General features: G+C 35.0%; 2 protein-coding genes across 6 annotated transcripts in view; one reads left to right on the forward strand and one right to left on the reverse strand.

Annotated features, from left to right (window-relative positions):
- The window catches only part of LOC129788401 (N-acetylgalactosaminyltransferase 7), a 783634-nt gene that overhangs the window by 326721 nt on the left and 436137 nt on the right, over positions 1-20776 (reverse strand). The window lies entirely within an intron of this gene.
- Positions 1-20776, forward strand: part of LOC129788392 (pseudouridylate synthase RPUSD2-like) — a 138284-nt gene that overhangs the window by 13011 nt on the left and 104497 nt on the right. The window contains exon 1 of one of the 5 annotated variants that reach the window (XM_055824410.1): positions 18122-18629. The exons of 3 other annotated variants lie outside the window; for them this stretch is intronic. The gene's annotated coding sequence lies outside the window, so the exon portion shown is untranslated. Of the gene's footprint in view, positions 1-18121; positions 18630-20776 lie in introns of those variants that run through there. One more of the 5 variants, XM_055824412.1, reaches the window with a different exon arrangement.

The raw sequence follows: 20776 nt of genomic DNA on the forward strand, positions 1-20776 counted from the left end.
TTATGTGAAAATTAGACAACTTTTCAAGAAAAATTTGTAAGTGAAAGAACAAGTCGGAAGAGAGCCTTAATGGTACAAGGTTGTGATGATTCTGATAAAATTCTGTGTGAGGTTTAACTTGTTTGAAAAACAATTTTATCTTTATATTGGAGCAATTAGTAAAATGATTAAAATTTCAAGGAAGAAAATTGAGATTTTTAACCAAGAATTTTCAAAAGTTCACCTCCAAGCTAAAAAAAAGATTTCTTCCTTCTAAACTCACTGAAAATTTTGAGAGAGAAATTATTTGAGAATTTCCGACGAAAATACAATTTGTGGTGAAATGTTCTACTTAAAATTTAATTACTACACCCCTTGGTTGAAACTTTTCCTCATGTTACCAACTGGGTAATATAATCTTCACATAATCTCTTTAGTGTTACACGATATCACTTGCATTTTAATGATGATTAGTTGAAAGTGAGTCACGGTGCCGTGTCGCACAAGTTTTTGTCAAGAAACGAACATCCCCCCATAGAACTACCCTCTCTTTCCCTTATTCTCTCGCTAAGCTCCACCTTTGAGCTTTCACAGCTTTTCCTTCTGTACATAACAACAACATGCAAGGCGAAAAGAAAATGAGGAGATACAGTACGTGGTATTTGTGTAAAAGAATGAGAATTTCTTTCATACTACAGCACAAATAAAAACATTAATTGTCAATTTGCGATGGTAAAAAAGAACATTTCACAATCTCAAATAAATCTCATGTAAGACATGATGTTCTCTTTTTTTTTCTTTACTCTTTACATACTTCTGGCGCGCCACATGATTCTCTCGCAGAGCGAAGAAGATGAAGATGAAGTAAAAAAAAAATGTGAGAGGCGCACAAAAAGTAAAACAATTGTCTAACAATAAGGAAAAGGCCTGAAAATCTCTCGAGAAGTTAGATATGGAGGCCTCCAACAAGGAATTGACTGGCGTACCGCCAAAATATTTATAGAACTCACATGGGATTCTCGCACCCAAAAGTTCCCCCCAAAGTAAAGCCCATGTAAAACCCATGAGGTTTCTTTTTGCTTTGTACACACACACGTGGGGAAAATTTATATATCTCCACCACACATTGTCTGGATTTTTCATGCAGATGCTTTCACGTTGCACGTGCTTTCGCATAGAGGAAATTATGCAATGTATAGAGAAAAAGCAATTATTCTTCATCTTCACTATAAATATAATGTATATAGAAGGAAATTTTAGTTTTGCTTGAAAGGTAAATTCATCTAAAGGGGATATAATCCAATTAAAGTTTTGCGCTAAATCAAATATAGGGTTGACAGCTTGAGGGGTTGCAATGGTACCTTCAGAGGGTTTAAATGTTTTTTTGAAAAGAAAAAAAGACATGAATTCGTGCTGTGTGGAAGACGAGAATCCATCAGAAATCCCGGAAATGTTTTTGGTGAAGAGGAGTAGAGAACATTTTATGTTTCCTTTTGGGTATCAATCAGGGAATGAGCTTTAGAGAATATTCCTTAATTGAAAAAATATTAGCGTGTGTCAAGGATTTGTTTGTTCTATTTTTTTTAAACTAGCTTGTAGTTTGTCCTGGTAAAATACTCGAAAACTATTTATTAATAAATAGTAATAAATGAATTAAAATAGTTGAACAGTTTATCCTTTTCCTAAACTTTTTTTTTGTCTAAAGGAATTAATTCTGATTTTTTTTAAAAAATTTTATATAGAACTATTCTCTGGTTTATTCTGTTCTACGTAATTGAATTTTATATTTTTCACTTCTTCTTTTTTTTAGTTTCTCTTGTTTTTTCATTATGTTTCACATCGTACGGAACAATTGTCTGGTTTCTCGTGTTTTACAAAGCATCAATATGACGTTGAATGAATTTTTCTATTCATTTTCATTGAAAAATGTTATTAAAATACTTTTAAAAATGTTCTAAAATTTTCCCAAAGTATTAAAAAACACAAAAGCTGTGTCTGAAAGAAACACAGCTAAAATATATATTTCTCTGTCAGTTTAAATTTCTTTTTAATGCCGACGCTTTGTCAGTATTAATTAAATAAATCCCGTAGTCTTTTAGTATTCAAACTAATAGTTAAATTACCATAAAAACCACCCTGTATTCTGTATGCAAAATTAACTTTTGGCTTAGAAAGATTGTGGGGAATGATAAATATTTCTTTTTTTCTCTCTCCTCTGGGTTGGTGGTGCATATTTTACATAAAGCACTCCATTTATTATTTCTTTGTCTCACAAAATTGAATAAAATCGTTTGAGTGTACATATTGTTGTGGTGCTGCGTCTACAATGGGTTAATGCAATTTCCTTCCCGCATGGAAAATTTCCTCACGCAAGAGCTTTTGCACTACGTGGAGAAAATTCCCGCGCGCGCGAAAGTGAGCTTTCCAAAGCACCCCGAACCGCGTTGGAAATAAATATACAATTTTTGCCGTAAATTAATGCAAAATAATGTTAATTTATTCCCAACTATTTATCTCTTTTGGAGTCACATTTCACAGAAAAAGCTGAGTTTATTCAATGGAAATGGTTCTTCGGTCACAACTTTCTTTCATATTCTAGATCCGAACTTTTTTGGGAAAACATTATATGTATTTTATCAGGAAATATTGATTAAATTAAAACAAAAAAATGTCGTCTGATTAAAAATAAAAGTGGGAACGTTTAAACTTTTAATTTAATTACATTAAAATTTAATTCAATTTGCAAATGAAATGCGATTAACTCTATAACATTGGATGAATGTACTAAAAATTGATGAGACTTTTTCAGTTTTCCATGTACGATATTTGACTTTTCTCCATCGTTCCACCTTCTATATTCATTTTCTCATTTATGAGAGAATCTTTTTTTTTGCGAATGTTTGCCTTACCTTTTGTGGTAAAATGTGTCATCATCATAGTTTTAGCCGAAGGGGCAGAATTTCCTCACAGTATACCTAGTCAGGAAATTCCCTCCATACGAGGAAAATTTCGGCAACAACAGCAGATTAGTGGGTGGGAAGTGAATTCGTGCAAGGAAACCAATGGTGGAGCAAAAAAGAAGTCCTGGAAGGTGAATGAAGAAAAAATTCACTGGCAATTTCGACTGTGAGAAATGTCGGCAACATTTGTGGGGGAGGCTTTTGGGGGTGGCGTAGGGGGGGGGGTTCCGTAATACGGTGCAAGGGGAAAAAGCTCCGGTGTGTGTATGTTTTTCCCACCATACCGACCCTTTGCCACATTCCAACAATACTCTAATAAATGGCTGATAAATCCCAAAGGCGCGTCTATTGATCACCCACACGAATATGTCTGGGGCTTTTTTATACACACACACACAGGGTGGGGGGAGCTCCCCATGAAAATGCTGCTGTTGGTGGGTCTCCCTACGAGGGGGTGGGTGGCGGTCAAATGTTACCAAGGAAAAATATTCTGGTGCTGACGCGAAATTTATCACCATTCAGAGTCATGTGGAATATCTTGTACTGTCGTCGCTTTTCTTGCCTTTTGCACCACCCCCACCCCCCTGTCATATATATTCCGTGGGCTGTGTGTATTTGTTACAAAAGGGAAAATGGCAAACTTGCCTTTTCCCTTTTTTCCCCTTAACATCACCACAAAAGACACAGAAGAAATTCACTGTGATTTAGAACAAAAGTTGAGCTATTTGTTGGAAATTTTGAGACATTTTTATCACTTGAAAACTCCTTCGCGTGTCCCTTTTGGTGAAAAAAAAAAGAAGAGGGTAGTTCCATTGGTGGATTAGAGAAACCCTTTTGCTGGCATTTCCCATTTTAATAGTGCTAAATTTTCATTAATTTTCTACTCTAGTCTCCTCATTGAATTTATATACCATCTCACACCACTAATTCCCCAGTTGGGTGGTGGAATCTTGTAAGGCGGATAAATCCACTCAATGATTAAGTAGAGTTGTTTTCTTGGGAAATTATAGATTTTATTATAATTCATTTATTTTGTGTGGAATTTCCATCTTATTTATTAAAAGGCAAGCATGAATTAAACTGAATTTTTTAATTAAATCTCAATTAAAATATTCATATCTCGAGTTATTTAACAAAATAAAACAAAAAAAAATAAAAATTTTAGGGAAATTCCGGAAAATGATTTAAAAATAAAATTTGATCGATAAAAAAAATCTCTAATCTAGAAAAATCAAACTAATTTAGCAACTCTATGTGTGGGGGAAGGAGAAAACTCAACACAAACACATAGATTGAGAACCTTCCGCCGTGTGAGAGACTTTTCTTCATTGAGCTGTATTATCTCATGGGGAAAAGGACGAAAGGAAACACCGGAGATGATGGTGAAAGCGGAAACACTATCGAGTGCATTATCGTGATTATGATACTGCGGAGAAAATCACAAGAAAATTGTCTTGATTAACTTCCTTCACACAGACGAAGATTTTCTTCTTTTTCTTGTCTTGGACCATGTGGTCCATTCAAGTGAAAAATTGACTTGTGTAGCAAATTTTATTGGCGGAAAATGTGCCCAGAGGATTGTGTGAAAAGCCATGTGAGACATCTTCACAAATGAAATATGAATACAAATTCCCAAATACTCCATTTTCGCACACATGAGAAAGCTCTCAAACTGTGGGTGCTCCTCACAACCGCCCCCATATATTGCTGACTTTTGCATTGAATATGGGGATGGTGTTGCGTATATGTATGTATGTAGGTAATGTGAAAGCTCTTCTCGCAAATTTTCCATCCGCCTTGCGTGCTGATGAAAATTTTGGCGGCAGTGGGTAAGTCAGGATAAATTTGTGCGACGTGGGAGGGGGTTGGGGGAGGCAAGGGAGAGGACGATCACATAGTATGGGAATGATGGTCATATAAAATTTGCTATATAACACTATGTGGTGTGCATATTGATTGTGTGCGTGCTAAAGTTAGATTTACAAAATCAACAAGAGAATCGTAACGCTTCACCAGTTCAAGTTAATATACTCCTAAAAGTAAAATATACACTCAAACCGACTCAAACTATTTAGTCTGACGAGTAAAATAGAGATAGTATACGACGAGAGTGCCGCAAATTTGCGGTGGGGAATATTTGTAGGCGAAATGGGGAAATTCATTTGATAGAGCCATGTGAAAGTTTCAGTAATTTTTCCTAGAAAAAAAATTCAGAGTTTTTTTTTCTTCAATAGGATTCCATGTTTATTTAAAAAAAATAATTAATTTATTAATTTGAAATACAAATTCAATTTGTATTGAAGTTCTTTGTGAGAATTTTGAAAGTTTCCCGATATTTTTCGGGAAACATTGCAACCATAATTGGTACATTTGTACTCCCCTGCACCTTGACTAAAGAAGCTAAAGGTAAATATCTTTGTTATATCGAGAGAGAATTCAGCAATTGTGTTTTAGTGGCCAAAAACAAGGTAGAAAATCATGCGGCACTTTCCGATACAAAAGGACTCTCCATCGAAGAGGTATACATACATATGCACATGTATGTTAGTTAACCAGAAAAGCTCTCCTTCGATACATTTAGCGCTTGTTTATTGATTAGTACAAACATTTCGTACTTGAGAAAACCTTTATTTTTGTGTGCCTTTTTTCCATTCTCCTCTCCACCCTATACTCCTATCTAATCATTGACTTTCTGTCCATAATTCTTTTATGGGAAATTTATCTTGTTTGTCTTCACGGGAGCTTTTTTTCTGGGCGCAATAAAGTGTACCTAATCCTGGGGAGTGGAGAAAAAAAAAGAGAAACAGACGAAGAGACCATCTGCGAATTGGATTGATTTTATTTCCATTCTGCATACAAAATTAATGAAATTTTATCCGAATATATCAATTTTCCACAAAGAGAGTGAGAGAGAATTTTGCTCCTTGAGATTTTCCCTCTGTGCAAATTTGTGAAGCTTCTTGCAAATTTATTTAGCACAAGACGATCTCATGACCTTTCATCAGGTACCGGAGGGGTGGTGGGGGAGACATTTTCTTTGCCTTTCATGGAATTTCACGGAGGAACCCGAGAAATTTCAAACCCATAGCAGAAAACGAATGAATGGCAAATCATTTATGACTTGGTGTGTAGAATTTTCATAAATATTCAATAAAGCTAATTTGCACAAGAGAAGGGAAAATTTCAATAGGATGAAAACAATGGGATTTATCTGGAAATATTAACTTGTAGAAATGGAATCATGTATAAATGAATCTTTCTCTCAGTCTCTGAGGAAATTTATCCCTTATATGGTTCTAAATAAATTTCCTAATAATGGAAAATATGTTGATGATTTCCCCAACTGTTTGGTCATTTCAAGAGATTCACAATGAAAGCTCCTAAAACTAGGAAGAGCTTTGGATGAATAAAATAAATCTAAATTGGTTGGAAAGATTTTCTCGATAGGGTGTTTGTGCATAGAGTCCTTTTTGGATATAAATAAAAATTTTCATGTTAGTTTTATTTATACAGAAATGTATGTGATATGCTAGAAAACGTATAAAATAGCTGGGGTTAGCCAAAAGATTGTCGTCCACTCAATGTGGAGGGAATAAAAGCTTCTCTCACAGAGTTTAGATATATGTAATACTATGGGTGATGTGAGAGAAAATGGGAGAATTGTATGCCAAGAATTTCTTCACTCATCGACTCACGAAAAATTCTATTATGTGCTTTATTCATATATTGTCATTCTTGTGTATAATAGCAATAAAACCAAGTGTATAAGAGTCGGATCTCCCCCTCCTGCCAACATAAGACACATATATGAGTATTTGAGCATTTTCGCAGAGTCTCCACCATCACAACATTTCCTCCCGCACTTTGTCAGTTGGTGCTGTGGCTGTGTAGAGCCCCCAAATCGATGCCGAAAAGGAGACTCTTCAGCATTATGCTGCATGGTATGGTTGCGGTGAGGGAAGTGAAAGAGAAGAAGGAGAGAGAGCGAAAAAAAGCACACAGACAGAAAATACAATATGAATATATTATAGCCACAACTTGTTGATGATGATTTCATTATATTTTACTGACATAGTAAGAAATTGCTCAAGAAGTTTCACCAAGGAGAAAAGATGGGAGGTAAAATGGCATAAAATGAGATGTGTGTGTATGTTTGCCATAGCGAATCACATGAATTGTCTTTCAGAAGATCGATTGCACATTTGTTTTAGTCAGAAGTGGAAAATATTACTTCACCGCTCCAACCCCTCGCATGTGGCAGGGTTCAAGCATACCAAGAGTGATGAGATGTGAAGAGAGGTTGGGGAGGTGGAGTTCCGCCAAAAGAGACATCATAGTTTTAGCATCCAATTTTCATTTTAATTGCTATGCAGATGGGTCTTTTGCATGATTTTAGCTGCACCAGAGGATTGATGGCATATGAAATATATAATAATGTGTTTTTTGCGCCCAAGGCTGTGGTGGAAGTACTATATATGTATGTTCAGTTTACATTTGCTACTGCAGAAATGCCACGGAGATGTGCAGCACATTTGTAAGGCAAGTCGTACCCTAATTAAACAGGAAGGTGCTAAATAATGTGATCCCCGTGCGCAATTTGCAGTTTTACTTTACAAACAAATACTCAAAAGATTTTATTACACCACGAATCCCATTGAACATGCTCTCCCGACTCTATAAAAAAAATTATTTATTTAAGTTTAATCTTATACGCGTCGTCATATATACGGAGTAACTTGAAAGTGATGCGCTCATGCATGAAGATATAATACCTTCCCAAAAAATAATGCTAATTAGCTAACAAACAAGATTTATTGCTACATTCTGAAGTTGCTTCAAAAATTACTACTTCTGTGTGCACGATGATTGGTGTGGTATACATATACCTACAGTATTATTCTAATATGGCGTATCACAAGCTCTTTAGGAGTTAATAAAAAAAGACGTTGTTATGTTTGTATCTCTCCAGACAAACCATTGATTTGTGACATCATCCAATGATGATTAAAAATATTTGTGATGTGTATTCATCGACAGAAAAGGGAAGGTAAACAAGCGTCTCGGACGATCGATTTAATACACACGCGAATTTGTGATGTGAAATTGAGAAGAAAAATACCAAAAATTAACGAATTAAGTGGGTACTTCAGAGACATCATTATGTGATTTTTTTGTCTTATTAAACAAATAAATAAAAAACACAACTGAAAATCCAAACTAGCAGGTTGTCTAAATACCAGAAAAAAGGTACAAATGAGTAATGGATTGTAGTAAAAGAAATAGTAGTATTAAAGTGTTTAATGGGATAAAAAAGTGAAGACTCTTACTGTTGTAATTGCTCAATTATATGTTGTCAAAAGACGTTGGACCTTAGAGCCGGACTTTGGGATAATTTTCATAATAAAATATGACGTGGGGGAGAATCGAGCAAAATGGATACTTTGCTCATGAGAAGACAATAAATTGAACCTTATTAATTGTCTGGAAAATTCTTCGGAAAAGCGGTAAGAGGAAAATGTAACGATTCGAATATTTTTTCTTCTCTTTAGGCCTTTCGTTTTATCTTTTCCAATCGCTTTCCCGAATAAATTTTAAGCAAAATAATTTTTAATGAAGCTAAATTTTTTTTCTATTAATTTAACATTTAAGATATTGTGGTAAGCCGACGTGTGATTTAGATTGAGAAATTGGGAATTTTTTGAAATTATCCATCCGGTGAGCTTCGATTTCGTGAATGAGTAATTAAAACATTCGAATTGCCAGAGCTTTCGACACTCTGCGTGTCATCCTCACTGGCTGTGGAGGATAGACGCTCACCGGAAGGAGAATTTCAAAAATTCCCAATTTCTCAATTTAACATTTAAGATTTAAAATAAACTTTTGTCCTAAATCTTTCTTCCCTTTCTTTTGATCCTTTGAATTGAGACTTCCTTTGAGGAAATTATTAAAGACTTCCAATGTGCAACACACATTAGTGTAATTAAGTTGTCGACTCTTGGTTCTTAGTTTTGCATTTATGCTCTGTTATGCAGATAATTTTAATGGCCAAATTGCTGGTATATATGAATTGTCTTTTCAAGTGCCAAAATGTGAGAACATGTGGTTGGTTGATCAAAGCCTCTCACAAAAGCCAATATAACAAGAAAAACGAATTGAATGAGATTTTCTGGCTTTTAGTAGTTTCTGTATGAAGCGTGTGCTGATAAATCTCGTCTTGTTGATTGAAATGAACAATTAAAATAACTAAAACTATCTTCAATATTCAATGTAATATTGCGGATTGTTTTCAATTAGTTGGAATTCATATTGAAGACGAATTGTGTTTAAATGAAGTTACTTTATTAAATTATTTGCAATAAATTCTTTCGCCATTCTCACTTTTCTGGAAGAAGAGATAGATTAGAACGGCTGGAATCAAAATGATCTGTGGCAAAGACACACACAAGGACGATTTCGAGTGGAGGAAATCAATTTGTCTTATCTAGCAGAAGCTCTTAGATTGTGACATTTATCCTGCACAAGTAAATGTATTATTTCAAGATCAAACAGTGCAGTGAAATCAGTCATGAGCACACTCGTGAGTGCCTCCGAGCCATACAACTAATGCCTCTCGACATGTTTCTTCATGAGCAATGCCACAAACTATGCCATCTAACATGAATTTATTTATTGAAATAACTAAATTTAGCAAATTGAACGTTTGACATCTTCTTGGCACATTTTATCTCTCTATCCCTATATAACCAGCAGAGCCTCCTTCCCATAATTTTCTCCTCTTCATCGCACCATCACTCCGCAACTTGTCTGATTTTCCGCATGAGATGCCTATTTCTTCTCTCTCCTGGCATCCTTTCTCATTCTTTGTGGCTTTTGCCTCCAAATAAAATTCCCTGGGTTATTGTTTTATTCCACTGCAAAAGCCACCCACTGAATTTATATATGTATATACCTAACTATTTATATCAAGAATGTATTATAACGTATAAATATATCACAAATGATTAAGTTGAAGGCAAAGCAAAAAAAAAGAAGAAAGAAAGAAAGAAGTCTCTCTGGGGAGACATGAAAAAAAAAGAAGAGAATATCTGAAATTCCATTTGATAGAGAATAAAAATCCTACATTAATACACCCGCATGATGATAGGAGTGAGGAACATAATAAAAATTGTTCTGCAAATATCTCACATTAAATTTTACTCAATCGTCCCTGAAAGACATAACCCAGTGCGTCTTTTTTTATTGTAGTTTTTTCATGAGAATTCCTAACAGTGGAAGGTTAAGAAGATTTTTGTAATGTCTCTGAAATAGAAAAAAAATCATGAATACATTTTGTGGATTATTTTAGTTATCAGACCTTTTTGTGAGGAATTCTTTCATTCTACTCAAACATTTATCGGTTAAAATTTAAATTAAAAGGATTCTGTCGAGAGTTTGAGAAGCAATTTTGTCATTCCGGAAGTAGATGGGAAGGGTATGTTGTGTCCAAATATTGATAAGACATTTAAATTAATGACCTCTAAGGGATTCAATCTCATTGAGTCATCCAATTTCTCCCCTCCCCCCTCCCTTCTTATATTATAATCTCCAACCAACCCTAACCACTGAAACTTCAAAGTTAAACCATTAATATGGAGTTTGAGGCAAAAGCGTTGAGCCGTTGAGTCGTTGGGTTCTCCTTTATGTAGGAGAGAAAATATTCACGTACACTGAAAGGAAATTTAGTTTCTTTTCATATTTTCCGCCCCGCATGGAGTCCTTTGAGGTATGCATGAGGTGCATTTTTTTGTGTTAACCACATCTTATTTAATATTTAAAGAAAATTAAGCTGCTTCTCATTCAGCCCTTCGCATGCAAAGTAAGAGCTCACTGGGGGACGCCCCCTAGAGAGGCAAAGCAAAAAGGGGTGAAGAGAGAGAAAAAAAACTCCAAACGAGTGAGAAAACTTGCATTTGAGAACAAGTGGATGAGTGTGTTTTACATTTTAGTGCACAAGGAAAGGAGACTTTGCTTAAATAAAAGAAGTTGAAAGAATTATGTTTGGCTTTTCACACAATTCCCTCAATAGGGAAATTCCTTTTTTCCGCTTTAGCCCCTATGTATGTTCATATGGTCGGAACACTTTGCATCTTTGAGGTACTTTCATCACACATCTCTGTAAAAATTTCATACGACTTTCCACACACGAAAATGCGCTCATGCTGCAAAAAAGGGGTTGACATTCGGTTAAATTTTAAAATTAAATTTAATTCTCTATAAAATGTTTTTATTATTTTTTTTCCTCAAGTTTTTGGCATTTCCATAAATCTCTAATGGATGAAGAAAATTGTATATTTTGAATTCTTTGAATTTCTATATCCTTTCAGAATGAAAATGATAAACCCTCAACAACTACCCTTAGTCCGCCCACACAGAAAAGTTCTTTACTGCATATCCGCCCACGATACTACACACATCCTCTCTCCACATAATGTTTCAACCACCATACACATAGGTACATATATGACAGCAATGAGGAAAACTTTTGATTAAATGGAATTTTCAAAACCATCCACACACATTTTATTCCGTACAGTTCATTTTTATATTAAAAAAAACTCACAAAATATAAATTCAAATACACTATCGTGCAAAAGTATGCAAACTACCCTCCCTCATGTGCTCATATTTTTTTTTCTTCATGCAATTGCATTCAGGAACTCTGCACAAAATGTCTTTAAAATAAATCACAAAATAAAATGAAGTCGAGTGTGAAAATGTGTGTCGTTGCAATTTGGAAAATCACACACCGGAATGTAATTTATTGTTTTAGTTTATCATGATAAACAATAATCACGAATGATTTTTGAATTTAATCGATAGATTTAATACCTATATAAAGAATATAATGACCATCGACATTATCAACTATTTAATATTTAATTGGTAAAATATTGCTGAACAATTGGTTTTGATTTAACATCACAATTTTCCATCATACCGGAAGTCATAAAATGTTTAGAAATTAATCAGTTGTGCTCACAGTTGCGGTGAAACGTGTTAAGTGGAATAAAATTGCCACCTAGATATTGTTTAATTAGTAGATGGGAATTTGGAGTTACATATTTCGCGCTTAAAGCTCACAATTTGATAAAGATATAAGGGCAGAATTACTTGAAATGAAGGGAGGAAGGGATGTTTATAAAATACCATGAAAATCCCCATTTTCCATAAAAAATCTCTGCTTCTTTCCACGCACCCCTCACCACATATGTATTTATATGTACAGGCACATATGTATGTATATGGAGTGTAGTATCCTGTGAGTTTTTGGAGATGAGGAAAAACTTTTCTAAAGTGGCAATTTCATGAGAAAATTCATGTTGTAATTGGGAATTAATTAAATTTATAATGACTTTCTGCTTATGTGCCTTCTACGCTCTCCTCCCGCACTCTCCAAGAATTCTCTTTCCACATCGTACAATTGTCAAGAATCTTCTAAATCCAATTAATTTTCACCACATATTGTCATCATAAATTTATCCTTGATGATGGTAACTTATATAGGGGAAATTTTATGACACAAAATTACGAAATTAAGTGTTGCAATAAAATCACGTGGGGATAAGCTAACGAGGGGACTACTTAAACTCTTGCTATACACACATAATATACTGAAAGTTCTATTATCTATGGAAGTATCAGGAAATAAGCTTTGTTCCAGGGAATGTCTATCTGAATGAAAATATTTAGATTTTTTGAAAATATTCAGATGATTTGTTAAAGAAGTCAAAATAAATTATTTTAATAAATTGATTGATTGATATTTATCAGATAGATACCCCTTGTCCGTGCCCTAAATAATTAGTTTCTAATCAAAAGAATAGCGCATTATTTTCCCCGAAAAAAAAAACTCTTTTACATACAATGTAAATAACATTGGATGACTGCATAATAACTAATAAGTAGGTAGCTGAAATATCAAATTGTTCAATATATTTTAACATTGGATTTACGATGAGAGCTGATTACACAGTGCTGATGCCAAAAGGGCAAGCCAATCTCTTGATCTGATTACAACTGGGCTCCATTCATAGTTTCATCACCCACAAAATTTATCGCGTTAGAATTTTGCAAAGCCCGATATGAAAATGGTATGTGATGGATAAGCCAAAAAGGGGTTGTGTGTTGGGCGAATTTTCCACTTTTGCCATTTCCAACCCATTTATCGGGTGAATTTGCATAAAATTGATATTTCAGCAATAACCATCTCCCACGTTTTGTATGAATTAAAGCCACATACACACACTTGTGTCTACATATAAGTATTTTCATTGAGTCTCCGAGAGAGCTTTCACTGTTAGATAATAATAATAATAATAATAATAATAATAATAATATTTATTTATCATTAAATTAGGGGTCCGCCCCTCTTACAATAATGGCTACTAGAACAAAAAGTGAATAGAGAAAAAAAAAAAGGAAAAGGAAGAAACACAAGTAAAATAAAAATAATAAAAAAAAAAAAGGCAAAAATAAAGAAAAATAAAAAAAAAAAAAAAAAAAAAAAAAAAAAAAAAAAAATAGATGAAAAGTTAAGATTTCCTCTCAGACTGAAGGTATGCCACCACATTATCTACAGAGGATCTAGCGGTGGCAGGAAGGGAGTTGTAAAGAACAACACCCTTGTGAAAAAGAGTATTCGCTAGATGATTGCCACTATAGTGGAAGGGAAAATCGCCGGAAAGGCAGAAAATGCCTGAGGATGACCCAGAGGATGCCTAACACTCTCATTCGGCATACTGTTGCAGCTCTCAATCGGGCTTGGGGATGAGAAAACATTTTCTGCATACAATGTTTAATGTATGTTCATGAGTGCATATGTTATATACCTAGATGTTGCATCGTGCAACTTAATGTTCAACACACATGTTGACAACGATATGGGAGCGACATGATAGAATAATCCATTAAATTTTTATAATGATCCACCCCCCTTGACGCCTGTTCTGGACTCCCTGAACATACATATGACGGGTTGATGACTTTCTCATGAATTACATTTTGAGAATCTTTCATGGGGGGAATGTTGCGGAAAATTGCAAGAAGGGATTGATGCCTTTTGGTATTGTTTAGTGAGCCCTGAAGGAGGAATGTTTATATGATGCACAATTACATTGAAACGACGCACCAAAGAATGCAAAGTCGATTAAATAGAATACATTCAACTCTGTTAGAAGTTCTAAGCTTTAAAAAAAAAGTTCTAGTTGAATTTCCATGTGGGAAAATTGTTCAATAAATTGCCCCATTCTCTCAATCAAATACCTTTTAATTGAAAGTTTCAAATGGTTTATTTAGAAATTTTGATTATGGAATGCTTGAATGTGATAGATGAAGAGACTACGAGTGCACGTATGGTGTGGTGCAGTGAGTTGTGTGCAAAATACCTTAAATCTAAAACAAAGTACCTATTTGAAATTCAAAAGATGCAGAAATACCAAAATCATAACGAAGAATAAGCCATGGAAGGAATCTTTGCAAGCTTGGTGTATAGTTGGGGGAAAATACCTGGAAAATTTGGTTAAATTGCATGGGAATTTTGGAAGCTTGACGGTGCAGGGGTATATGGGGGGGAATGCCATCCAATATAATGCAATCCCAATGTGTGAACATCTCTAAACATTCATTACTTTAGAGACAAAGCTTCCACATCAGATGCAACATATAGGAGAGAAGCTAATTCTCATGGCCATTTTGGGTGGGAATGCCAGCAGTACTAGATCACTAAACACGGAGACATCCCCAGCGAATTCATGAGATTTCACTAAATTGAACGAGAGGTGGGTTACATGTTTTATATACATTGGGGGGACATTCTCAAAATACATATACATATTTCAATGTTTTTGGCTGTCCACACACACACGAACTGCAAATTTTCGCAATCACAGCGCGAAAATGGGGTGGAGGGATGCAAGGGGGGTTGGGGGTGCGCGAAATTTTGATGAATTTTCCATACAAACAACAAAACTTCCACCAGCACTGGCTATCGTGCATATCAACTTTCACCAAAAATGCCATAAATATCATCATCTATCTTAATCTCCCCGCAATCACGAGAGCAACAAGCAAATGAATCAACTTTGTAATTTCACATTATTTCATATTACATGATGGCCATGATGGGGTCCCCCTTGGGCACTCTCTCTCTCTCTCTCTCACCATCACAATATTTATTGCTTTCTCATTTTGAGTTTTTTTTTTCAGCTGCTACCCGGGGGTGGCTAAAGGGATTATTTGGTGGGGAAATGTCCTCTTAATCGGGGTTTTCATCTGGTTGGAGATTTGCCCTTTTTTTTCCACCATTTGCGCGATTCTGGTATGAAGCATTCGCCCCATTCTCCAATGTTCCATTCAACTTTTAATCCTCTCACAGTTTGTACGTTCGACGAATCGAAAAATAGGCTCTCTTTTGTAATTTCTTTCTTTTTGGTTAACAATAACACACACAGGGAGCTTTTTTTGGGGGTTGTGAATGAAAAAAAAAAGCTCCGCGCAGAGAACCTCAATGGATTACCGAAACTTGGTCCTTTTCCTCCGTCAGTTTGAGAGACTTAAAGCCTAAACAGAAACTTTAAGTCTCAAATGGTGTGATACGGTGAATTTATTACAGGAATGGTCAGTAAGCTCATGAGCTTTAAAGGGTTAAGCTTAAAGGAAATTACAAATCTAAAAAGTCTGAAATTATTAAGATAAATAATTTTCTTTTTTCGTTTCTCAACAAAGTTTAAGTGCTATTAAAAAATTGATTAAAAGGTTGTTTAGAAAAATTACAATTGCAACAATTTTCAAAAATTAATTGACGTCAGTTCCTGTTTCGGGGATTTGTTATGCTCTTCTTCAGGTCCTGATATTTGCATTATGAACACAAAGTTCAGAAGTAAAGTCAAACTTTGTCAAGCTTTATGTGAAAGCTTGAAAAACCTAAAAGAAATATATCGGATATTTAATTTAAAATAGAACATCAGCAATAAATTTTAATAAGTAGCAACCACTTAATATTTAAGTTAAACCTTCGCATGCAAGCTCACAGATGGAAAAATTCTTCCAAACAGTGGAGAAGAGGAGAAAATATAAAAAAAAGAGAATGAAAAGATCTCAAACCAACGTGGAGCTTACATTTCAGTGCGACTACATATTTTTTGAGGGTAGCACAGCCGCACACAAACCCAATGGGGAGAATACATGGATTTATTCCTTTAAGAGCCACACTTCAAACAGACTGCGGCTTGTTTTAGCTGTTTTATTTTCTTTTTTCTTCCAACCGCGTGTAATCCCCGACCACAAACAAAAGGGATGTTGTACTTGTGCATTTATGGCTCTTTAATGCTCTCTCTCCCTTTGGGAATTCATTTTCATTTGCAGCATTATGCATTTGGAATTTGCCAGTGGGACTCCCCGCTATAATTCAGTTGAAAATTGAGCTCAATAATTTATGTGGGCGGGCACATGGGGGTGGGTGCAACTACCCTTGCAAGTTCTGAAGAAAAGATAGCTAGGGGGGTGGGGTGGAGGTGTGTGTGTGTGAGAATTTCCATAAAGCGTCAATCCTCACCCACCATCTCTCTCAGGCACAGAGAAGTAGATTTTGGGAAATTCAAATTTTTCCACTTGATACAGAAATTATAAATTAATTTGCTACTCTCTGTTCTAGACGTCCCCCATTCAACATTTGTGTGATTCATTGCAAATAGAATGATGGAGGGGGGTTGGACTGCCAGCCAAAATTTTGTGGGACCCTTTTTGTGGCTTTTGCTAAGAAACGAAGAGAAGTCAATGATAATTCCTTTAGTCCTCAAAATATTGGAGTAGATTCTGATAAAAATCTTTTCTTTTCTTTTATAAATCTTTAAAAGTTTGTTGTAAGATTTTGATAGATGGAGTTTTTTTTAATTGTTCTGTTGCCGTTCTATAAAAGAAAAACGAAGAAATGTTGCTCCAGAAAACAGTCAGAAAGAACTTTAAAAATCCCTGGAAAAGTAATTTTCCTTTAAAAAAAACCCGATTAAAGAAAGAAATAAAATGACAAAATCTTAAGATTTTTCCCACAATACCAGAATATCTTATAACTGACGAATTGTAAGGAAAGAAAGAAAAAAAAGGATTTGTATCAGAATCAGAATCTACTCCATTATTTGCAGATTTAATGAGCAAATAGCAATGGGGACGCCTTTTTTATTATTTTGACATTTTTTTCTTTCTTTAATCGGATTTTAAAGGAAAATTACTTTTCCATGGCTCTTTAAAGATTTCTCAGGCTGTTTTCTGGAACAATAAATTCTTTATTTTTCTTTTATAGAACGGCAACTGAACGATTAAAAAAACTCCATCCGTCAGTCTTACAATAACCTTTTAAGTTCTTAGAAAAGAAAAGAAAAGATTTTTATTAGAATCTACCCCTAAATTGAATTATTTTCTATTTGAAAAATTTTTCTTTACTAAAAAAAAGTTTTAGCAGTTCAATTGATGCACCCTGTAGTTCTCTAATTAAACTACTTTTTTTTTTATCAAATAATCGTTTTCAAAATTAAGTGAAGATTTTTTCTAATAAACTCAAATTAAAAAAGAAAAATTCCCACAGCATTTAACCCATGTGTTTCCACGCAGAGTTTTCAACACAGAGTACATTCACTGTGAGAATTTCATTGGCAAATAGTTTTTCCAATGTGAATTCCAATTAGGGTCCAATTAATTCACATAAACTTTAGCGAGAGGGGGTGGAAAAGTAGAGGGGAAAAAATCTCAATTTCGATTTGTTTCAGCGATGAGCGAGAGAAAAAAAAAACATTACAGAATAGCTGGAATGCAAAAATCGCAACAAATGTTTGAACTTTCGTCGTGGGGGGTTGGTTTGCTATATATGAATGTGAGACAGAGGGTGGAAAAAAGCTCCACCCGTGTAGGTAGTACGTTTGTGTGTAGGTATATGTTTTGAGAGAGTGGCGAGCTTGCAGAAATCTGAGATTGTATCGCCATTTGACTTTCCGCTCACGAATACGATAGGGAAATATCGAGAGAAAGAGAGTGGGGCTCTCGCGCGCACGAGACTTCTCTCTCTCTCTCGGGTGGGCAACAATGTGGAGCTCGCATGAGAGCTTCTGCGTGCACCACGGGTACTATGGTCCCCCCTTTAGTTCTCGGTGAGCGCGAAAACACTTCTCAGTCTTCTTCAACTCTCATATTGTTCGGTTCTGTTTGGACTTCAGCGCGAACCTTCAGTCCATCACGGTGTCTTGTGTGGATCAGTCAAATGCACACCGCGCTCACAAATCTCATACAATTTACCTACTTCGAGTGATTGGTGACTTTTTTTGTGTGTTTGTATAGCAAGTACATCCACGAGTCTTTTACCAAAAAAAAATCAAATAAATAAAATAAAGAAAAAGAGGTGTTGCAAAAAAAAAGCCCCTCTGTGGCACACATCAAAAGGCGCGTAAACGAAGTGTTTTGAGAGGTGATTCCCGTGTGGAAAAAAAGTCACAAAGTTGTTTTGAGTTTTTTTTTGAGCCTGCACAGGAAAAATTTAAACCCCAAATAGTAACTTGCTGAACCACCAGTGTGATTGCGGAAAAGGTGAACATTGTGAGCTTTTGGGTATTTATTTCCCGCGCGCTTACCTTTCACCTTAAATCAACGTGTTGGACAAAATTCGTGGTAATTAAACCCCCTACACAGTGAATATCTCCCACTTGGTATGGTGTGAGGAAAAACACATGAAAATTGTATTTAATTGCTTCTCAACATGAATTTCTTCTGTGCGATGTCTTTTCTTGCTGTTGGAAAACGCGAGGAACCTCTTACTTAATTTCTTTTTACAATATATATATTTTTTAATTCTTTTTAACTTCAAATTGAAGGGAAATCAGAAGAAAAAAATTTCTAATCAAATACTTACAAATTTTCTAAATAAATCAAAACGTCGCTTGAAAAAGAAAATCTTAAAGAAGAACTTGTGGAAAAAAATGCAAAATCCAAAATTCTAACAAATTGTCTCAATTTTTTTTTGCAAACCAAAACAGACACTTATAGTCACATACATGGCTCCCAGAAGATTTAAACGAGACCATCCGCGTTGGAAAATCCTCCGGAGGATTTTCCACACTTTCCCGCACACGTGTAGTATATTTTTTTTACAACTTGTACAATTGCTTTGTGTGTAGGTGGGTAGGAAAAAAACTCCCGTCGTGTTCTGTGCAAATATGCGAAACACTTTCTAAATTCTGTGCAAAGTGAGAGAGAGAGCTTTTTTTTTCTTGCAAAAAGCGCGAATGATAATAAATCTATGAGGTGTCGACACAGTGTATTTTTTTGCCTCCATCGCTCATTCTTCACGTTTTTTTTTCTTACCAGCTATGCTTCTCCATTTAAATCTCAAACAGTGACAAATATTCTTCGCGTAACGTGCGTGAATTCTTTGGTATCATGTAGAAGAAAAACTTCCTGCGAAAGGCGCTAGAAAAGCGATGAAAAGAGCTTTTCCAGATGATGGATAAATCCACTATATATGCTGGGTACTTTGCTGTGCCATTTTGACAAAAGTTTGTTCAATACATTAGTAGGGGGGTCACACAGGGGGCGGCGAATTAGCACATTCTTAGCCCCCGCGGGAATGATTTTTATAATTAATGGGGATTTCTCGGTGAATCTTGTTGATGTATTGGGCTAATTTGCAGCACAATTGACATCCCAAATGATGTTAATGGATGTTTATTGAATGCTTTTTGTTACGCGGGCTTTCTTTCAACAAACAGGCTTCACATTGGAGATAATTTTGGCTTAATTTGTTGAATTTACGGCAAACATTTGGGAATTTTTGTGTGTTAATTGAAAAGAATTAAATGTTCTTTTTTTATTAATTATTTATTTGAATTTTTATGATTAAAATTTAAAGAAGTTTATCTCTTTAAAAAAGTTATGGGATTGCTAGTGTATGTAGTAGAGCATAGGGAAACTGGCGCCGTCAACCGTTGAAGCCACTTAGTTGCAACTTAATTTAATTTCAAACCAAGGGGTGTTTAACTGAATGAAAATATCACGAAAATTTGCAAAAAAAAAATTAAAAGATTTTACATTGTAAACATCTTTCAGTTTTTAGTCCCAATAAGGTTCAGATTGAGAAGCTATTTCTTAGAATTCCTTAAGCCAAGTGTAAAACGTGTTAAATTCAAGCCTAAAAGGTGCTAAAAAACCAAAATAAGTTATTCGGTTTTGAGCAAGAAATTTTTATCTGAAAGAAACTCTAAAAACAATTGAAATATTCAACAGATAAACACCCCTTGTTTAAAATAGTATATAGTCTGTCAAATACAACCATCTTCCCGATTATTTCACCTACAGTTTGTCAAGTTGTATAGCACAGCACTCCCCCAAAACCACCCCCAAATAGAAATATTCTCCTTAATAAAGTCTTAGGGAATTCGCTCAGATGCTTGAGAATATAATTTAAAGTCTCAATAATCTTATTTTCGTGGAATTACTCTGTCTCTCATGAAGAACAAGAAAAAAAAAACAGCCACAAACTTTCGCTATTTCTTTGCAATTTTCAGCAACTCTGCGTTGTGCGCTTATTTTCTCCCCCATGGCACTTTCTGCTTTTCCATCGATTGCACTCGATGGAGAGACACTATAAGCAATTCGTTGGAAACAACAACCTTTTGGGCTTCACTGTTATGCTTTTTCCACAAACTCTCGCACACACCACAGTACCTACCTACCTTCTTCTCTTCACACATTTTCTTTCCATACACACTGCACCACTTTATCAGTTTGAATAATATATTTTGTGGCTGATTTTCATGGGC

This window comes from Lutzomyia longipalpis, chromosome 2 (genome assembly GCF_024334085.1).
Source record: "Lutzomyia longipalpis isolate SR_M1_2022 chromosome 2, ASM2433408v1".
Lineage (NCBI taxonomy): Eukaryota > Metazoa > Arthropoda > Insecta > Diptera > Psychodidae > Lutzomyia > Lutzomyia longipalpis.